This window comes from Stomoxys calcitrans, chromosome 2 (genome assembly GCF_963082655.1).
Source record: "Stomoxys calcitrans chromosome 2, idStoCalc2.1, whole genome shotgun sequence".
NCBI classification, from domain to species: Eukaryota; Metazoa; Arthropoda; class Insecta; order Diptera; family Muscidae; genus Stomoxys; species Stomoxys calcitrans.
Genome location: NC_081553.1, coordinates 19,935,591 through 19,955,742, shown reverse-complemented (window position 1 = coordinate 19,955,742; position 20,152 = coordinate 19,935,591). Strand labels below are relative to the sequence as shown.

Below are 20,152 nucleotides of genomic sequence, written 5' to 3'. Positions count from 1 at the left end.
CGAATGACATGCGTCGTTTATGCAAATGCCTCTTCATCCATCAATTGTGTGCTCTAATTCTGCTTCGTTAACGATAGCTAAAAAGCACACATTAGCTGCGAAACTGCCAAAAGACAACACACAGACAGCTCCTCCGATGTTCGGTTAGTTAGTTGGTTGAATGCACCTGCAAGCGGAAGGAACCTTATGTGGTTTTAATTAAACCTGTCGAATTGTTAATCGTAATCGCAGTGATTTGTAAGTCTAAATAGTTTGGCAGCACTAGTTGGGTGAAGGGATTTAGAGAGGTGGGGATGAAGTTGAGACTTAGAAACCCCCCAAAAAAATTACGCTCTCTCTCACTCTCTCTTTCCCCAAAATTCCATTGACAGTTTGCTAGGTTCTCTTTCTATGTGTGTGATAAATACACACCATGAAGAAGAGGGAGAGAGAGTATGAGAGAAGGAATGCGGTGTGGTCTGTGTGATAGAAAAGTATCGCATTTTTTAACATTTACTTCAAAGTCCATGGTCTACGCAAAAGAGTGCTCATCTTCAGTTACATTTCTAACGTCGAGTAATAAAGTCTGCCTTTTCTCTTGAGTCACGGATACGGAATTCGCAAAAAAAAAAAAATTACAGAAAAAAGAAAACTGAATAGAGTGTAACAATTTTTTTTGGTATTCAGTTAAGAAAATTTGTGAATTTTGTAAGTTTTGTCAATGTGTGAGAGTGTTGTGTGAAAATAGATATCCTTTTAGCAAGAAATTATTGAAAAGCCAAGAAAAATTAAACAAAATTGTCGTTTTCATAATCAAATCGATAATAGGTCTGTCTGCGCCCACATAAAAGTTGAGGAATTTTTTTACCCAACAACAAATTCGACTATCCAAAAGAATTTCAAGCGAAAAGTGGATAGAAACCAAGGAAGGAAGGAACTACAACTACAACAACAACAAAAGCTAAAACAACGACAATAAAAGCCAAAGTAAACTAATTCACTAAGGGTGTGCGTGTTTCTATACGCCGTAAAAAAATATTACGAAGAAGAGGAAGAGCAAGACTCCTTCGTGTCCTATTTGTGTGCACGTTTGTCTGTATGAGTGCTTGAATTGCCGCAGCAGTGCGCATTTGTCGTCTTCTTCATCGTTGTTGGGAGTTGTGATAAGAAATTTTCAGTCGTCCGTATACACATTCCCCCCCACGGAAAACACCACCGCCGCCTTCAGCCGCCAACAACATCAGCAACCCCCTCGTGTGCAAGACTCCAAAGGGGAGATTACTAAGACTATCAGCAGCAACAGCAAAGCGGCGCAGAGAAAAGAGAAGATTTGTTTTATATGTGTCACTGTGTTCCATTGAAAATTGTGTCGTTCTCCTCGTAGTGGGACAAAAACGTAACTTCACAAAATACACAGCCAGCCAAGCGTTGATACTCCAATTAAGGGACACCCAAGAAGGTAAGCGGGCAACATCGGCACACTGCACAAAATGTGTGCGTAGCTGATTTTAACACTTAACACATCATTCATTCATGTAACCGTCAAGCGACCTCCCTCCTCTCTCTCTGTCACCCTACCAAATAAAAATTCCTATCAACTGAATTTTTAATGAGAAAAAATTTACAAAAATATTTTCATTTTTGCATACTGTTGTGTTGTGGTGTTGGAGCACTGCAAAAAAAAAAAAACACAGAAAAAGCCATGTGGTTCAACGACCCTACCGGTGGCGATGTCATATTCCTTCATACACCTGTAAACCAACCAAAGTCATCACATGATACTAGTGATGCATACATACATACATACAGACAGATAGTCATGTGTATACTTACAATCTACCAACATCCATACTCCCAAGTATTTATGCATACATTTTTTTTCCTTAGAAACTCGAAACTCTTGGCACCACTTGAATGTAGGTGCAGCTTCAGTAGTAAAATTTCACAAATTGAAAAGAAGTTGCTCCAAGGAGAGATGCCTTTTAGGATTTAATTTTGGGGGGAGATTTTTTTCATATTGAATAAATAAGGTTATGGTTGTATAAAAACGTGTTTTTATTGCAACAGAGGGATATCTCTATTTTTTGGTATAAATTTTCCTATATAGAATAAACAAGTAAGAGCGTGCTAAGTTCGGTCGGGCCAAATCTTATATACCCTCCACCATGGATCGTATTTGTCGAGTTCTCTGCGCGGTATCTCTTTTAAGGCAAACAAAGAAAATTGAATAAGAACTGTTATGCTATTAAAGCTACATCAAGTTATAGTCCGATTCGGACCATAAATGAATGTTGAACATTGTAGAAGTCATTGTGTAATATTTCAGTTCATTCGGATAAGAATTGCGCCTTGTAGGGGCTCAAGAAGCAAAATCGGGAGATAAGTTTATATGGGAGCTGTATCAAGCCATTGATCGATTCAGACCATATTAGACACGCATGTTGAAGGTCATGAGAGAAGCCGTTATACAAAATGTTTGCCAAATCAGATGAAAATTGCACCCTCACAGAATTGCGCCCTCTCAAATCCCAGATCGTTTTATATGGCAGCTATATCGGGTTATGTACCGATTTGCGCCATACTCAGCACAGTTATTGGAAGTCATAACAAAACACCTAATGCAAAATTTCAGCCAAATCGGATGAGAATTGCGCGCTCTATTGGCTCAAGAGGTCAAGATCCAAGATCGGTTTATATGACATCTATATCAGATTATGAACCGATTTGAATTATACTTAACACAGTTATTGGAAGTGATACCAAAACACTACGTGCAAAATTTCAGTCAAATCGTGACCTCTAGAGGCTCAAGATGTTAAGACCCAAAATAGGTTTATATGGCAGCTATATCAAATCATGTACTGATTTGAACCATATTTCAATCAAATCGGACAAGAATTGCGGTTCAAGAGGTTTAAGAAGTCTAGACCCAAGATCGGTTTATATGGAAGTTATATCAAAACATGGACCGGATTGGTCGATTTTCAATCCCAACCGACCTACACTCTTAAAAAGTGTTTGTGCAAAATTTCAAGTGGCTAGCTTTACTTCTTCGAAAGTTAGCGTGCTTTCGACAGACAGACGGACGGAAATGGCTAGATCGACTTAAAATTACATGACGATCAAGAACATATATACTTTATGGGGTCTGAGACGCATATTTCGAGGTGTTACAAAAAGAATGACGAAATTAGTATACCCCCATTCTATGGTGGAGAGTATAAAAAGTTTTTACATAACCATTGGATTTGCTAAAACAGACAATAATGTTTTTTCAATGGGAATCTACTCATAGTGACGCATTTGAAGGGGTTCTATAAAAGTAAGCGTTTCAAATATTGGGTTGCCCAAAACGTAATTGCGGATTTTTTAATTCAAAATTTTTTCCCAGCTTGTGACTCTGTAATTGCATTCTTTCTTCTGTCAGTTATCAGCTGTTACTTTTAGCTTGCTTTAGAAAAAAAGTGTAAAAAAGTATATTTGATTAAAGTTCATTCTAAGTTTTATTAAAAATGCATTTACTTTCTTTTAAAAAATCCGCAATTACTTTATGGGCAACCCAATATGTTGTGGAATATTCTACTATTCTACAAATTACATACAACACCTTCTGCGGAAATTGTGAATTGGACTGTTCCACGCGATGCAGTCATATCATCTATTTTTTCTTCCTTTTAATCCCAATAAGCGAAATATGAAATATTTTAGTGAACAGGTAATGACTCACAATGTCATACATTGAATATCTTTATATTTAAAGTCATGCGTTTAATGATTTTGTCTTAGTATGCAATTAGTAAACTGAGTACCATTTACCATTAAAACATGAGCTGTACGCTGCATTATTACTGTGACAGTGTACCGATCGACTTAGAAACACTTCCCGAATCGGAGTTTTGCCATGTCTGTCTATCCGTGATTCCTTTCCGTTCAGGTTATGCGTCTTTCCTTTTAAAGTTCGTCATTCCGTTTGTGACTACTCGAAATATTCGTCTGAGACCCCATAAAGTATATATATTTGTGGTCGTCGTGACATTTTCAGTCGATCTGGCTATGTCCGTCCGTCTGTCGAAAGCTCGCTAACATTCGTAAGAGTAAAGCTAAGCTAAGCTAAGGTCTTAATCGGTTCATAACCTGATATAGTTGTCATATAAACCGACTTTGGTTCTAGACTTCTAGAGCTTATAGATGCGCAATTCTAATCCGATTTGGCTGAAATGTTCTGGTATGACTCCCAACAACTATGTCAAGTATAGTCTAAATCAGTCCATAATCTTATCCAGCCGCCATATAAACCGATCTCCCGAATAGACTTCTTGAGCCTCTAGAGGGTGCAATTCCTATCCGTGTATGTAACGTGTTCCCTAATGACTTCCTACAACTGCCATATACCCGATCTTGTGTAGTGACTTCTTGAGCTTCTAGAGGACGCAATTCTTATCAGATTTGGCCGAAATTTGTTATGACTTCCTACAACTGCCATATACCCCGATCTTCTTGAGCTTCTAGAGGGTGCAATTCTTATCAGATTTGGCCGAAATTTTGTACGAAGTGTTTTATTTTGACTTCCAACAACTGTGTTAAGTATGGTCTAAATCAGTCCATAACCTGATATGCCTGCCATATAAACCCAACTCCCGATTAGACTTCTTGGGCTTCTAGAGGGCGAAATTCTTATCCAATATGGTTGAAATTTTGCATATGTCGTTTTGGTATGACTTCCAACAACTGTTCTAAGTATGCTCTAAATCGGTATGTAACCTGATATAGCTGCCATATAAACCGATCTCCCAGTTTGACTTTTTGAGCCTCTGAAGGGCGCAATTATTACTGGATTTGCCTGAAATTTTGTAGGTGGTGTTTTTCTATGACTGGTGTTTTTCTCTTCGATAAAGGCATTCAAAGAACTTGTAAAATGTGATCCATGGTTGAGAATATAATATATAAGATTCGGCCCGGCCGAACTTAGCACGCTTTTACTTGTTTTTGCTTAAAAGTTACTGAAATTAACGATAGTATCGATAGTTATTGATATTTTTTTGAAAAATATCGAAAATATCGAATGTTGCGAATATCGATAGTTTGCCAGCTCTATATTTGAAATACCGTGCTACTTGACTAACAGTTTGACAATATAAGTGTCTTTATCTGAATCCCATATGATCTTTATTGGTCTACAAATTTAAGTTTGGATGTAATGTGTACTCCATTCTTAAAATACCTTATTTCAGCTCGATATTCTCATGATGCCTGACTTAGGGGTTTTTTCGGGGGTGAGGTGGTCCCCCAAACACTTGGCCTTGAAAAATATCAGCATAGTGCTCTTCTCTCAAATGCCATTTATTTAAACCGCATATTGCCATTGGTTTAAGGGGAGTTTACAGGATGAGGCGTCCCTCAAACACATGGCCTCAAAATTGGTTATCAAATTCGTTTTCTAATCTCAAATACATTTTATTTGAGCCAAATATTGGCTTGGCCGAACAATTTTTACACTTCGAAGAGTGTTTTGGGGAAGGGTTTAGTGCCCTTAATACATGGTCCAACATTTTGATATTAAATTCGTATTCGACTCCCAAATAACTTTATTTGAGCCCCATATTGCAATGGTCAGTAAAAACTTGCTGTTTGTGGGGTATTTTGGGAAAGGGGTAGACCCCCAGATACCACATTTTTGTTTGAAGGTTGCTATAAGAGAGCACACAAAATTTCGCTTAAATCGCACCACCCATCTCCGAGATCTGGCGTTTCTGAAAATTAGGGTAAGGGGGAGGGTCCGCCCACCCCCTTCGGATATCATTTTTTTGTTTGAAGGTTTCTATAAGAAAACACACAAAATTTCGCTTAAATCGCACCACCTAACTCCGAGAACTGGCATTTAAAAAATTAGGGTAAGGGGGAGGGTCCGCCCACTTCCCCCCCTTGGGATATCAAAAAATTTAATACCCTATTTTCACCACGGGATCATTATGCACCATCTGTGAAAATTTCAAGAAAATCGGTTCTGCCGTTTCTGAGTCTATAAGGAACACACATACAAACATACACAAATCGATTTTTATATATAAGAAGAAGAACATGGTAGGTAAATAGATCCTTAACTTTGCGTCTTCTTATTAAAGACAAGAAGTAAAAGCGTGCAAGGCCGAATCTTATATACCCTTCACCATGGATGGCATTTGTCGAACGAATAATGAATATTGGTGACCATAATAGAAGTCATTGTGTAAAATTTCAGCCAATTCTAGTAAGAATTGCGCACATAAGTGGCTGAAGGAGTAACATAGGAAGATTGGTTTGTAGGGGAGCTGTATATTAGGCTTTAAACCGATCCATGCCATATTCGACACTTATGTTAAAGGTCATGGGAGAAGCCGTGGTATTTCAGCCAAATCGGATAATACTTGCGCCTTTTAGAGGCTCAAAAAGTCAAGATCCTATATCGTATTATATGCCAGCTATATTAAGTCATGTCCGCCTATGACGTTGAATGCCTGGGTTCGAATCCTGGCGAGAACATCGGAATTAAATCAGCGGTGGTTATCCCCTCCTAATGCAGGCGAAATTTGTGAGATACTTTGTCATGTAAAAACTTTTTCCCAAGGAGGTATCGCTCTCCGGCACGCCGTTCGGACTCGGCTATAAAAAGGAGGCCCCTTATCATTGATCTTAAACTTGAATCGGACTGCACACATTGATATGTGAAAAGTTTACCCCTGTTCCTTAGTGGAATGTTCATAGGCAAAATTTGCAATTTGCATATCAGGTCATGGACCGATTTGAACTATTCTTGGCACAGTTGTTGAAAGTCATAACAAAACACCTCATGCAAAATTTCATCTAAATCGGATAATAATTGCGCCCTCTAGTGGCTCAAGGAGTCAAAATCCCAGATCGGTTTATATGGCAGCTATATCAAGTTATGAACCGATTTAATACCATTTTTAATACAGTTGTTGGAAGTCATAACAAAACATGTCGTGCAAAATGTCGACCAAATCGGATGAGAATTGCGTCCTCTAGCGGCTAAAGAAGTCAAGATCCCAGATCGGTTTGTGTGGATGCTATATCAAAACGTGGACCGATATAGCCCATTACAATCCCAACCGATCTACACTAATAAAAATTATTTGTGCAAAATTTTAAGTGGCTAGCTTTACTCCTTCGAAAGTAAACGTGCTTTCGACAGACAGACGGACGGACGGACATGGCTAGTTCGACTTAAAATGTCATGACGATCAAGAATATATTGGGTTGCCCAAAAAGTAATTGCGAATTTTTTAAAAGAAAGTAAATGCATTTTTAATAAAACTTAGAATGAACTTTAATCAAATTTACTTTTTTTACACTTTTTTTCTAAAGCTAGCTAAAAGTAACAGCTGATAACTGACAGAAGAAAGAATGCAATTACAGAGTCACAAGCTGTGAAAAAATTTGTCAACGCCGACTATATGAAAAATCCGGAATTACTTTTTTGGGCAACCCAATATATACTTTATGGGGTCTTAGACGAATATTTCGAGGAGTTACAAACAGAATGACGAAATTAGTATAACCCCATCTTATGATGGAGGGTATAAAAATCTCAAATAAAAGTCAAAATATCGTTAAAAGTTAAAAGGAAATTGACTTTGGGTCAAGGCAACATTGTACCTTAGTTAAAGACGCAAGATAGCCTTGCAAATAGCAGCATCTTGAGTAGTTTAAATTTTAAGGTTATGATTCTAAGGTTAAAAAAGATTTTTTTTAAATAATATTTGAACTATCATCTTAAAAGTAAAATAAGAATCTATGAATGATCGAAATTTGAAATGGATGCTCGTGCCCCTTTGTAAGCAGGAAACAAAATTTAAAGATAACATCTTTATTTTAATGTTTTGGTTCTCTGGCATTGCTAAAATTCTACGACCAAATATTTGGACCAAATTTTTTTCTGTGTAGATTGTGGTTAACAGAAACCCTAACAGCATTAACAAACTCATTAAAAATATATATAAATTAGAAAAGTTTTAGTAATCGAATTACCTATCAAGTCTCTCTTAACAATATTTAGGATCTTTGTTTTTATTTTAGTCTTTCCTTCACTTTTTTTCTACTGTAATTTAATTTTGTTTCTCTCCAAAATTTCAACTTTCGAAACTGCCAACAATTTTGCGGATATTTCACAAGAGATACAAAGTTTCGCATTTTATACTAGACACTTACTTACACTCGTGTACATATTCTATTAGATGGCCTAAGAATTTTTTACAGGCAACCAAAGAAATTTCTATGTTCCTCACTTTTGTCTTGTGAACAAAATCCCAAAGCCTAATTACCAGTGATGCAGAGGGGTTTCTGTATTAAGAATTTACAATTGGTATGGCTCAAAATTTAATGACATTTTTAATTGAGTATGAGAAATTGTATGACACATTAAAGGGATGTAAAATAAAACTTCGATTGGAAAGTTGGCAACTGAAAGTTAAACAAATTGATTGAATTGCAAATTTGAACTTGAACCTTTTTTTGCAGTTGTCTTTCCTTTATCGATTTATTTGTTGAACAAAACGTGTACATGGATTTTGCCAAATACTGTGAACTCTTTAAATAAAACAAAATGTGCTTTATTCTGAGGAATTCACCGTTGATTAGAAATTGCATGTGGGTTCGATTGAACAAGGCCACATCAATCTGAAATAATATTTAACAACCTCTACTATTGATATGGAATAATATTTAACAACCTCTACTGAAATAATATTTAACAACCTCTACTATTGATATGGTTCAGTTTCTTGCCGATATGTCGTCAATACCTGTAGGTACTATTCAATACTAAACGACATTAAATGCCTTGCATCATCTATATCATAGGTTTATAATAATATCATCCATATGATAACGATCATATAAACAAGTAAAAAGGCGTTAAGTTCGGCCGGGCTGAACTTTGGATACCCACTACCTCGGGTATATATGTAAACCATATATACCCTCAACCGATCTGGGCCAAATTGATAAAGGATGTCGAAGGCCCTAACACAACTTACTGTCCCAAATTTCGGCAATATCGGGCATTAAATGCGCCTTTTATGGGCCCAAAAACTCAAATCGAGAGATCGGTCTATTTGGCAGCTATATCCAAATCTGGACCGGTCGGAGTCGAATTGAAGAAGAATGTCGAGTGTCCTAACACAACTCACTGTCCCAAATTTCAATAAAATGTGGCTTTTATGGGCTCATAACCTTAAACCGAGAGATCGGTTTATATCGCACCTATATCAAAATCTGAACCGATATGGGCCAAATTGCAGAAAAATATCGAGTGACCTATCACAACTCACTGTCTCAAATTTCGGCGAAATCGGACAATAAATGCGCCTTTTATGGCCCAAAAACTCAAACCGAGAGATCGGTCTATTTGGCAGCTATATCCAAATCTGGACCGTCGGAGCTGAATTGAAGAAGAATGTCGAAGGCCCTAACACAACTCACTGTCCCATATTTCGGCGAAATCGGACAATAAATGCGACTTTTATGGGCCCAAGAACTTAAATCGAGAGATCGGTTTATATGGCAGCTATATCCAAATCTGAACCGATTTGGGCCAAATTGCAGAAAAATGTCGAGTGGTTTAACACAACTTACTCTCCCAAATTTCGTCGAAATGGGTTTATAATTGCCCTTTTACGAGCCCAAGACCTTAAATCGAGAGATCTGTCTCAATGTCCCAAATTTTCCCAAAATCGGACAATAAATTCGCCTTTTATAAGCCCAAAACCTTAAATCGAGAGATAGCACTATATGGCAGCTATATCCAACTCTGGACCAATCTAGGCCAATTTGAAGAAGGATATCGAAGGGCCTAACGTAACTAACATCTATATTCAAATCTGCACCGATCTGGGCTAAATTGAAAAAGGATGTCAAAGGCCCTAACATAACTCACTGTCCGAAATCGGACAATAAATACACCTTTTATGGGTCTAAAGCCTTAAATCGAGAGACCGGTCTATATGGCAGCTATATCCAAATCTGGATCGATCAGAACCCAATTGAATAAGGATGTCGAGTGGCCTAACACAACTCACTGTCCCAAATGTAAACAAAATTGGATAATAAATGTGGCTTTTACGGGCCCATAACCCTAAATCGAGTGATCGGTCTATATGACAGCTATATCCAAATCTGGACCGTTCTGGGCCAAATAGCAGAAAGATGTCAAAGAGCCTAAAACATCTCACTGTCCCAAATTTTCCCAAAATCGGACAATAAATTCGCCTTTTATAGGCCCAAAACCTTAAATCGAGAGGTAGCTCTATATGTCAGCTATATCCAACTCTGGACCTATCTAGGACCAATTTGAAGAAGGATATCAAAGGGCCTAACATAACTCGCTGTCCCAAATTTCAGCAAAATCGGAAAATAAATGTGACTTTTATCGGCCTAAGACCTTAAATCGGCGGATCATACCGATCTGTTATAAATTGACAAAGGAAGGCCCTAAATCAACTCACTGTCCCAAATTACGGCGAATTCGGGCAATAAATGCGCCTTTTATGGGCGCAAAACCTTAAATCGAGAGATCGGTCTATATAGCAGCTATATGCAAATCTGGACCGATCGGAACCAAATTGAAGAAGGATGTCAAGTGGCCTTACACAACTCACTGACCCAAATTTCAACAAAATCGGATAATAAATATGGCTTTTATGGGCCCAAGACCTTAAATCGGAGCATCCGTCTATATGGGGGCTATATCAAGATGTAGTTCGATATAGCCCAACTTCGAACTTAACCTGCCTTTGGACGCAAAAAGAATCTGTGCAAAGTTTCAGCTCAATATCTCTACTTTCAATGACTGTAGCGTGATTTCAACAGACAGCCGGACGGACATGGCTAGGTTGTCTTAGATTTTTACGACGATCAGGATTATATATGCTTTTAAGGGTTGGATATTGATATTTCGATGTGTTGATGAATATTCCCCCATCCTTCGGTGGTGTATAGGTTAGGTTAGGTAAGAGTGGTAGTCCTTTACAGACTCACTTAGACAATTTTAAGTCCATTGTTATACCACAGTAGCGACAGACCAAGGCTTCTGGTGGGAATCAAACCCACGACCCCTGCACTGGTAATTCAAGCACGCTACCAACTCGGCTACCGAGGCGATGGGTATATATATGAAAAATTTGGCCACTAACATTCCGTTAAGGAACAGGGGCAAACTTCTCATATATCAATGAGTGCTGTCTGTTAGAGGTTTAAGTTCAATGATAACGGATCTCCTCTCTTTAGTCGAACGGCGTGTTGTAGCGCGACACCTCTTCGGGGAGAAGTTTATACGGTTATGCCATTTATATAACAAACATCGAGTAAAAAAATCGTTCACCAAATGAAATATTTCCTTGAAAAATCTTAAATATTCATGGAGTGTTCATGGGAACATTTGCAAAAAATATGCATTAAAACTTTATAAAGGAATATGTCAATCTGAAAATAGATTCAGATATGTTGACATAGGCCGATCTTCCGATTTTGTGACATAGCCCCAAAAATCGTCTACTGTGGAAATGAACTGCATTAATACTATTAACATCCGTGCCGAATATGATCCGGTTCGGGCCGTATTTGGATATAGCTGCATTAAAGACCGATCTGCCGATTTTGGTTCCGATTGGCGATACAAGACGCAGTTTCAACTGATTGTTAAGAAATTTTATAGTGAGCAGTTTTTGGACCCCCCATCATCACTCCCCAAATAGCAAATTTGCCCATGAACATTCCATTAAGGAAGAGGGGCAAAGTTCTCATATATCAATGAGTGCTGTCCGATTCAACTTTAAGATCAATGATAAAGGTCCTCATTTTCATACACGGCGTGCCACAGTGCGAAACCCAAAGAGATTTTGATACGGCTTCTATGCATGGCATTGTACCTCGCAAATGTCTCCAACATTCGAACGTGAAAACCACCGCTGAAAATTTTATTTTTCTTATGATCTCGCCAGGATTTGAACCCTGGCGTTCAGCGTCATAGGCGGACATGCTATCTTTTGCGCTACGGTAGCCTCCACATCAACATTACTGACTTATATGGTTTAAATCAGTCTGAGGTTGCAAAACAATTTTAGAATTTAAAATTTTTATTGTTTTCGACCAAAAATTGCGAATTCAATTGCTATTATTGCTGAATCCGAGGATAGTCAACTGGCTCTACAGGAGCGTGATTAGACCAATACTTACTTACGCCTCAGTAGTTTGGTGGCCTGCTATGGAGAAAAGTGCAACATAAGGACCATACAATAGGTTCAGAGAACATGTTGTCTTGGCATAGGCGGAGCTATGTGGACCACGCCCACTGGACATTATTCTAGATATCCGACCCATTGACATACAGGTTAAAAGTGGGGCAGCCAATATGACTATGAAACATAAGGCTATGGGAGAATGAACTGAGGATGGGAGCAGCTTATACCATCGCGGTATAATTGAGGCTACGTTAACAAACCTGGAAGGAAGGGAAGAGGTTTCTGATCGTTTACCTGAGACGAACCTTGCGGTTGAGTGCGAGACACTGATCACATGATCTTGACATCTGGAAGATCATGTTACACGGATGGATCAAAGCTAGAGGACAGAGTGGGCCTGGGGTTTACATTGAGGCGAAAATTCTATGGCGTGATCCAGATTGTGAGAGACGAGGCTATCACTGAAAGGAAGTAAGAAGGAGGTCAGTATAGCTATCGGTATCATGACGGGACACATGGGACTAGGAGCTCACTTATGTAAACCGATGGGGCTACTGATAGCATGTGTAGGGCAGGCGGGGAAGATGAAGGAAGATGCGGGAACTTAGTTGGGGATACTATAGCAGACATGAACCAACTTAGGGGAGTAGCATGGAAAACAATTAAGGATTTTGTAAGTATCACGGAATTCCTAACTTAGACTTTCTTTTTCGAGGTTACTTTTTTTGTATTTAGAGCTCACAACAAGCTGATTACTGGCTTAGGCGTATATCCATAGTGGCATGGGGCAGATTAATATCTGCACCCTATTTTCAACCTAACCTAATTGCTATTCAAAGGGTTTTAGCTCATCAGGAGGCAGGTTTTGGTTTGCTATATTACCGAGTATATATTGCTGGAGTATATATTTCCGATTTCATTGAAATGTGAAAGAGTAAGTAGTATTTCAACCCTTGTCATCTTTGCCGAATATGGTATAGATCGGGCCATATTTGGATACTGCAGAGGTGTAAGTTAATTTAAGGTCTTTAGGACATAAAAGATGCATTTATTTTCCAATATCAAAGATCTTTAAAACAGTTGGTTAGTTTGGATGCCTCAGCATCCATCAACTCTATAAGTATATTCCTCTTGTATTTCTTGATCGATTACAAATGACTTGAGATTAGGCCACTAACAATCTTATCCTCCTCTTACACGCCACTTTTGAAATTTGATTTGTTAAGTCCCTAGAGGACGCAGTTCTTCTCCGACACGGATAAATCGTAACATGGTGTATTTTGGTACAAAAACAATATCTTCTTCTATGACTTTTACTATGTGTGGCGATTTTTTGTACAAACGTCTGTTCAGATCAAGTAAGGATAGGATAGGTTGAAAAGAGGGTGCGGATGTAAATCCAACCCATGCCATAATGGGCACACTTCTAAGCCAGTAATCGGCTGTTGTGCGCTCTGGTTAAGTTAAAATTCCCATTCTCCTCTGCTTTTGAGTAATACTGTAATAATTTTATTTTATATATTTTTTTTATATCCTGACGAAAATTGGCACATATCATGCCCTTACTACCACTTATCAATCTAAGGCAAGTTAAATAACCTATGACCACCTTGTTCCCACCTTGTTCCAAGCTTGCTTACACGGAAGCTTGAAGAGGAAAATACGCCACCTCCATAGGAAAATATGGCTACAACAACATCTACCACTTATGACATTCTTGTGATCGTTATCGGTTCAGGATAATATATAGTTCCCATGTATTGGGTTGCCCAAAAAGTAATTGCGGATTTTTCATATAGTCGGCGTTGACAAATTTTTTCACAGCTTGTGACTCTGTAATTGCATTCTTTCTTCTGTCAGTTATCAGCTGTTACTTTTAGCTTGCTTTAGAAAAAAAGTGTAAAAAAAGTATATTTGATTAAAGTTCATTCTAAGTTTTATTATAAATGCATTTATTTTCTTTTAAAAAATCCGCAATTACTTTTTGGGCAATATATACATTACCCTATCAACACTTATAGTCTTTACAATATTGAACAGATTTACTTGAAATTTGTTGCAGGTTATTTTTTTTGTCCATCCTAAAACCTCTGCCGAAGTCTTTCAAAATCGGGTTGCAGGCGTAAGGTCTTACGCTCCTCCCTACACCATAGGATGGGGGTATACTAATTTCGTCATTCTGTTTGTAACTCCTTGAAATATTCTTCTAAGACCCCATAAAGTATATATATTCTTGATCATCGTGATATTTTAAGTCGATCATGGCCAATGTCCGTCCGTCCATCCGTTTGTCTGTCGGAAGCACGCTAACTTTCGAAAGAGTTTCCGCTTGAAATTTTGCACAAATACTTCTTATTAGTGTAGGACGGTTGGTATTGCAAATAGGCCATATCAGCCCATGTGTTGATATAGCTGCCATATAAACCGATCTTGGATCTTGATTTCTTGAGCCACTAGAGGGCGCAATTCTTATCCGATTCGGCTGAAATTTTGCACGAGATTGTTGTAGTAGCAGTGTGTGGTACACTCGCCTCGGCAGCCCTTGCCGATGAAGGAATTCATCGGGTCAATCGGGTACATACAACCGGCTGCCATGGTGTTTTAAATGGTTTCCAACAACTGCGCTATGTGTGGTTGAAATCGATCCATAACTTGATATAGCTGTCATATAAGCCTTTCTGGGGTCTTGACTTCTTGAGCCACTAGAGGGTGCAATTAATATCCGATTTGAAATTTTGCACGAGATGTTTTGTTACGGTTTCCAACAACTGTGGTAAGTTTGGTTTAAATCGATCCATAACCTGATATAGCTGTCATATAAACCTATCTGGGGTTTTGACTTCTCGAACCTCTAGAGGTCACAATTATTATCCGATTTTGAACATCGGCTTCTCCCATGGCATGCAACATATGTGTCAAATATGGTCTGAATCGGTCTATAGCCTGTTTCAGCTCCCATATAGACCGATCTCCCTACTTTATTTTTCTTATGGTCCGAGTCGGACCATAAATTGATTTAGCTCCAATAGCATAGCAATTATTTTCTTTTATCCTTTGTTAGCCTAAAAAGAGATATCGGGAAAAGAACTCGACAAATGCGACCCATAGTGGAGGGTATATAAAATACGGCACGGCCGAACTTAGTACGCTTTTACTTGTTTTTTATAAACCAAATAAGGGAAATATTTATGAGGTTAAGAAATATTTTTGGATCTATTATCAGTTGTGGGCGAAGTTTTGTATATTGAATTCTATCATGACACCCAACATCCTTGGACATGGTCCAAATCAGTCTAAAATCGGATACACCTAATTATAAACTGATCATATGACTATGAATTTGAATTAGAAATTTGAGTTCATCGAGCTTAAATGACCGTGAGAATGTGCTTAGCAAAGACTGCTTGTTTTTATGAGTTGAAGGAAAGAAATTGAGAGCTTCAGACAATCAGAATACAGATACGAAAGCTAAAGGGTGATTTTTTTGAGGTTAGGATTTTCATGCATTAGTATTTGACAGATCACGTGGGATTTCAGACATGGTGTCAAAGAGAAAGATGCTCAGTATGCTTTGACATTTCATCATGAATAGACTTACTAACGAGCAACGCTTGCAAATCATTGAATTTTATTACCAAAATCAGTGTTCGGTTCGAAATGTGTTCATTCACCGTAACGTTGCGTCCAACAGCATCTTTGAAAAAATACGGTCCAATGATTCCACCAGCGTACAAACCACACCAAACAGTGCATTTTTCGGGATGCATGGGCAGTTCTTGAACGGCTTCTGGTTGCTCTTCACTCCAAATGCGGCAATTTTGCTTATTTACGTAGCCATTCAACCAGAAATGAGCCTCATCGCTGAACAAAATTTGTCAAAATTTGAACACATTTCGAACCGAATACTGATTTTGGTAATAAAATTCAATGATTTGCAAGCGTTGCTCGTTAGTAAGTCTATTCATGATGAAATGTCAAAGCATACTGAGCATCTTTCTCTTTGACACCATGTCTGAAATCCCACGTGATCTGTCAAATACTAATGCATGAAAATCCTAACCTCAAAAAAATCACCCTTTATTATATAAGATTCTGTCCTATGCGACTTAGTGTGTGGTTGTGAGCTCTTTGCTCACAGCGATTCTCAGAGTCGGCGCAAGCTAAATGTGACATACAATAGAATTATACGCGATGCAAAATGTATCAGCTTTTACCAACTCCCTTTATGCATTCGGCTTAGACACACTTCTCAACATGAGAAAACTTCAATTTCTGCACAATATTATCTTCAGACAAAAACGGACCGACTCAAGTTCGCGAGATCCCTTAAGGGGGAAAAAACATACCATTGAGACGGCGAAGTCTCGTATCAGAATGGCAATTTTATATTGGTACAATCCGTCTTTGGTATAATTTTTAATTTATTTTACAGGGCATCAGCATCGCTTTTACATTTAAAATCAGATTTAAAGATTTTTCCTAGATCATTGAACAATATACGTTGATGTAAACATTTTGATTATCTTACTTAAGTTCAATCGATTGGCTTGTTTCTTTCTTCACCCCCTCTCTTGAGCTTCTTCACACAGCGGAACGTATAAAAAGTAGCTCTTATAGTTTTTTTTATAAATTGTCTTGGAGCTTGTTCGCTAGCTCGGATCATAGGGAGATTTTTCGTATTCGTGGAAATTCCCCTACAACCTCTTCTTGGCCTCGTTCGCTCAGTTTATTTTCGCGCACTCACACCCTAACAACCTTTTGTGTAGCTAATTTAATATAATTAATTTGTCAAGTTGTTTGCCTGTTAGGGCGAAGATCATTTAATTTTATAATTTTTGTTTGTTTCTCTTACGAGACGAGCTCAATGATCGGACATGCAAATGGAAAGCCAAAGATAGCAACACACGTTTCGTCCTTGGTTAGAAGACTTTTCAACCATATTAGGTATGATGGCTTCAAGAGTCGTGCGTTCGTATGTTGTATTTGAATCGTATTAATAGCGAAAACGCATCTATGATACAATTACCACATTAACCACGCTCGAGAACCCTGTCTATTAGCTGTATTTTTTCCCAATGCATGTATTTTTGTGTAATGACAGACTTTTCTTTCTGTGGCAAATTACACTACTTCCGTACTAAACATGATTTTGTGCACTGTTGGAAGTAATAGTTTTTACAACTTCCAACAGGCAGCTATATAAAAATATTGTTCGATCTGGACAATATTCAACAAACAGATGTAGAGGACTATAAAAATGCATTGTTTCAAATTTCATCCAAGTCGGATGAAAAATGCTCCTTTTATGGGCTCAATACTCTATACCGGGAGATCGGTCTATATGGCAGCTATATCCAAATATGGTCCGATCTTGACGATATTCAACAAAAAGGTTTAGAGGAGTACTGGAACTCACTGTGCCAATTTTCATCGAATTCGGGTAATAAATGCATCTTTCACAGTCTCAATACCCTATATCGAGAGATCGGGTGGTCGGTCTATAGGGCAGGTATATCCAAAAATAGGCCGATCTGAACCACACTTCACAGAAGTGTGGCTCAGATCGTTGAAGTACTGGAACTCGGCGAGTTCCAGTACCTCAAGCGTTGGGTATTTGTTAGGTAGAAACCCATCTCTAAGAATTTACGAATTTAACATATTTTGGGCGAAATGATAAAACAAGCTGAGTCAAATATTTGACAAATCTGAAAGTACCTTTGGTAACATACAAAAACCCTGTTGAACATTTTTTCTTTCAGTCTCTCAATACAGTTATATGTCTATGGCTGTTACCCATTACCCTCTCTCTCTATTTGTTTCCAAGTTGTATGTTAAATTGTATTTTAAATAAATATTTACTAATTCCATTGTTACTTTTCCTTCTATTCCCATACAGTGTCCTTTCTGTCCACTTGAAAACCTCAGGCGTCGTAGCTGATCCAACGAATTTGCAGCGCTAAAACACAGTGAAAGACTGCTGTGACAGCCTTCCACTTTAGTCGGTCAATATAAGTGCAATAGCCACTACTGCTGGGTGCGGGCGAATCTGTGCCCCACCTCCGGTAAGCCAACTCATGTCCACCTTCATGTCGTTCATGTTGTCAATGTCATTTGTTTTCGTTTCTTGCGTTCCTTGCGTTCGTTCTGTTCGATCCTTTGGTTTTGTGCCACGTCTGTGTTTACCGAGAGTTCAATCAAAACTCGAATAATTAATTTGCGCATACATTTTCTCTTTAGTTCGTTAATAATTTGTTTTTTTTTTTTCTTTTTTATTTATTTACTACCCCATATTAAATATTGTTATAATGGTGTATATAAATATGTACATACCCGTACATATAGTATATATTGTATTTGTTTGTTGTCTATATTTATGTTTACATACTGTATCGTACTTGTTTACAAATATGTACAATTACATTTACATATGATTTTCATTAAATTTCATTTTATTCTCTGCACAAACAAATTAAATCACTTTTTTTTAAAGAAGGAAAAATAGCAAAGGGAAAACAACATATGTAACATTATGCAACAAAATTAAAAAAAAAATGTTTGTTAAGCGGGCGTTTATTTATTAAAAAAAGACATGAGGCTTTTGCCATAATTTAATTTTTAAAATTGTTTTTCTCAACAATTATTTTTGGTATCTTAACTTTTTACTAATGAAACGAATTGTGATACAAATTTATTTTAAATTTTGTCAACAATCTGAATCAGTATTTACATTGAAAATATATTCCCAAATGTCTTCACAAAACACAAAATACACCTCGGTGAAACATTTGAAAAATTAAGTTGAATATCTCCAAAGCTATAGGAGATAATCGGCACAAAACTCAATTTGGGATTATCATAAAACCAAACTTATAGAAATATCGTTTTATATATAAATGCCTACTTAAAAAAAAAAAAAAAACAAGTAAGAGCATGCTAAGTTCGTCCGGGCCGAATCTTATATACCCTCCACCATGGATCGCATTTGTCGAGTTCTTTTCGCGGTATCTCTTTTAAAGCAAACAAAGAATAATGAACAAGAACTGTTATGCTATTGGAGCTATGTCAAGTTATAGTCCGATTGAGTTGATCCGACCATAAATGAGTTGATCGATTCAGACTATATGGAACACGCATGCTGTAGTTCATGGGAGAAGCAGATGTACAAAAGTTCGGCCAAAACGGATGAGAATAGCGCCCTCTTGAGGCCCAAGAAGCCAAAATTCCAGATCGGTTTGTATGGCAGCTATATCAGCTTATAGACTGATTTGCGCCATACTTGGCACAGTTTTTTAGCCAAATCGGATAAGAATTGCGCCCTCAAGCGTCTCAAAATTACAGCCAAATCGGATAAAAATTGCTCTCCTAAAAGCTGAAAATGTCGAAACCCAAGATTGGTTTCTATGGGTGTTATATCAGGTTATGACCCGATTTGAACTATACTTTGCACAGCTGTTGAAAGTCATAACAAAATACCTCGTGCAAAATTACAGCCAAATCGGACGAGAATTGCTCCCTCTAGAGGCTCAAGAAGTAAAGATCCAAGATCGGTATGAATGGCAGCTATACCAGGTTATGAACCGATTTGAACCATACTTAGCACAGTTGTTGAAAACTATAGCAAAACACTACGTGCAAAATTACAGCCAAATCGGATAAAAATTGCGTCCTCTAAAAGCTGAAGATGTCAAGACCCCAGATCGGTTTATATGGCAGCTATATCAGGTTACAGACCGATTTAAACTATACTCAGCACAGTTATTTTAAATCGTAACAGAACACCTCAAGCAAATTTTCAGCCAAAACGGATGAGAATTGCGCCCTGTAGTGGCGTGCAAAATTACAGCCAAATCGGATAAAAATTGCTCCATCTAAAACCTGAAGATGTCGAAACCCAAGATTGGTTTCTATGGGAGTTATATCAGGTTATAGACAGATTTGCA

The 20,152-nt window shown here is 37.8% G+C and overlaps 1 long non-coding RNA gene across 1 annotated transcript; it reads left to right on the top strand.

Annotated features, from left to right (window-relative positions):
* The first annotated feature begins 526 nt into the window (after window positions 1–526).
* On the top strand, window positions 527–18,864 carry LOC106080372 (uncharacterized). The gene is made up of 3 exons (XR_001220180.2): window positions 527–687; window positions 808–1,438; window positions 18,109–18,864. It is a non-coding gene; the product is annotated as an uncharacterized LOC106080372 (long non-coding RNA).
* The last annotated feature ends 1,288 nt before the right edge of the window (window positions 18,865–20,152 follow it).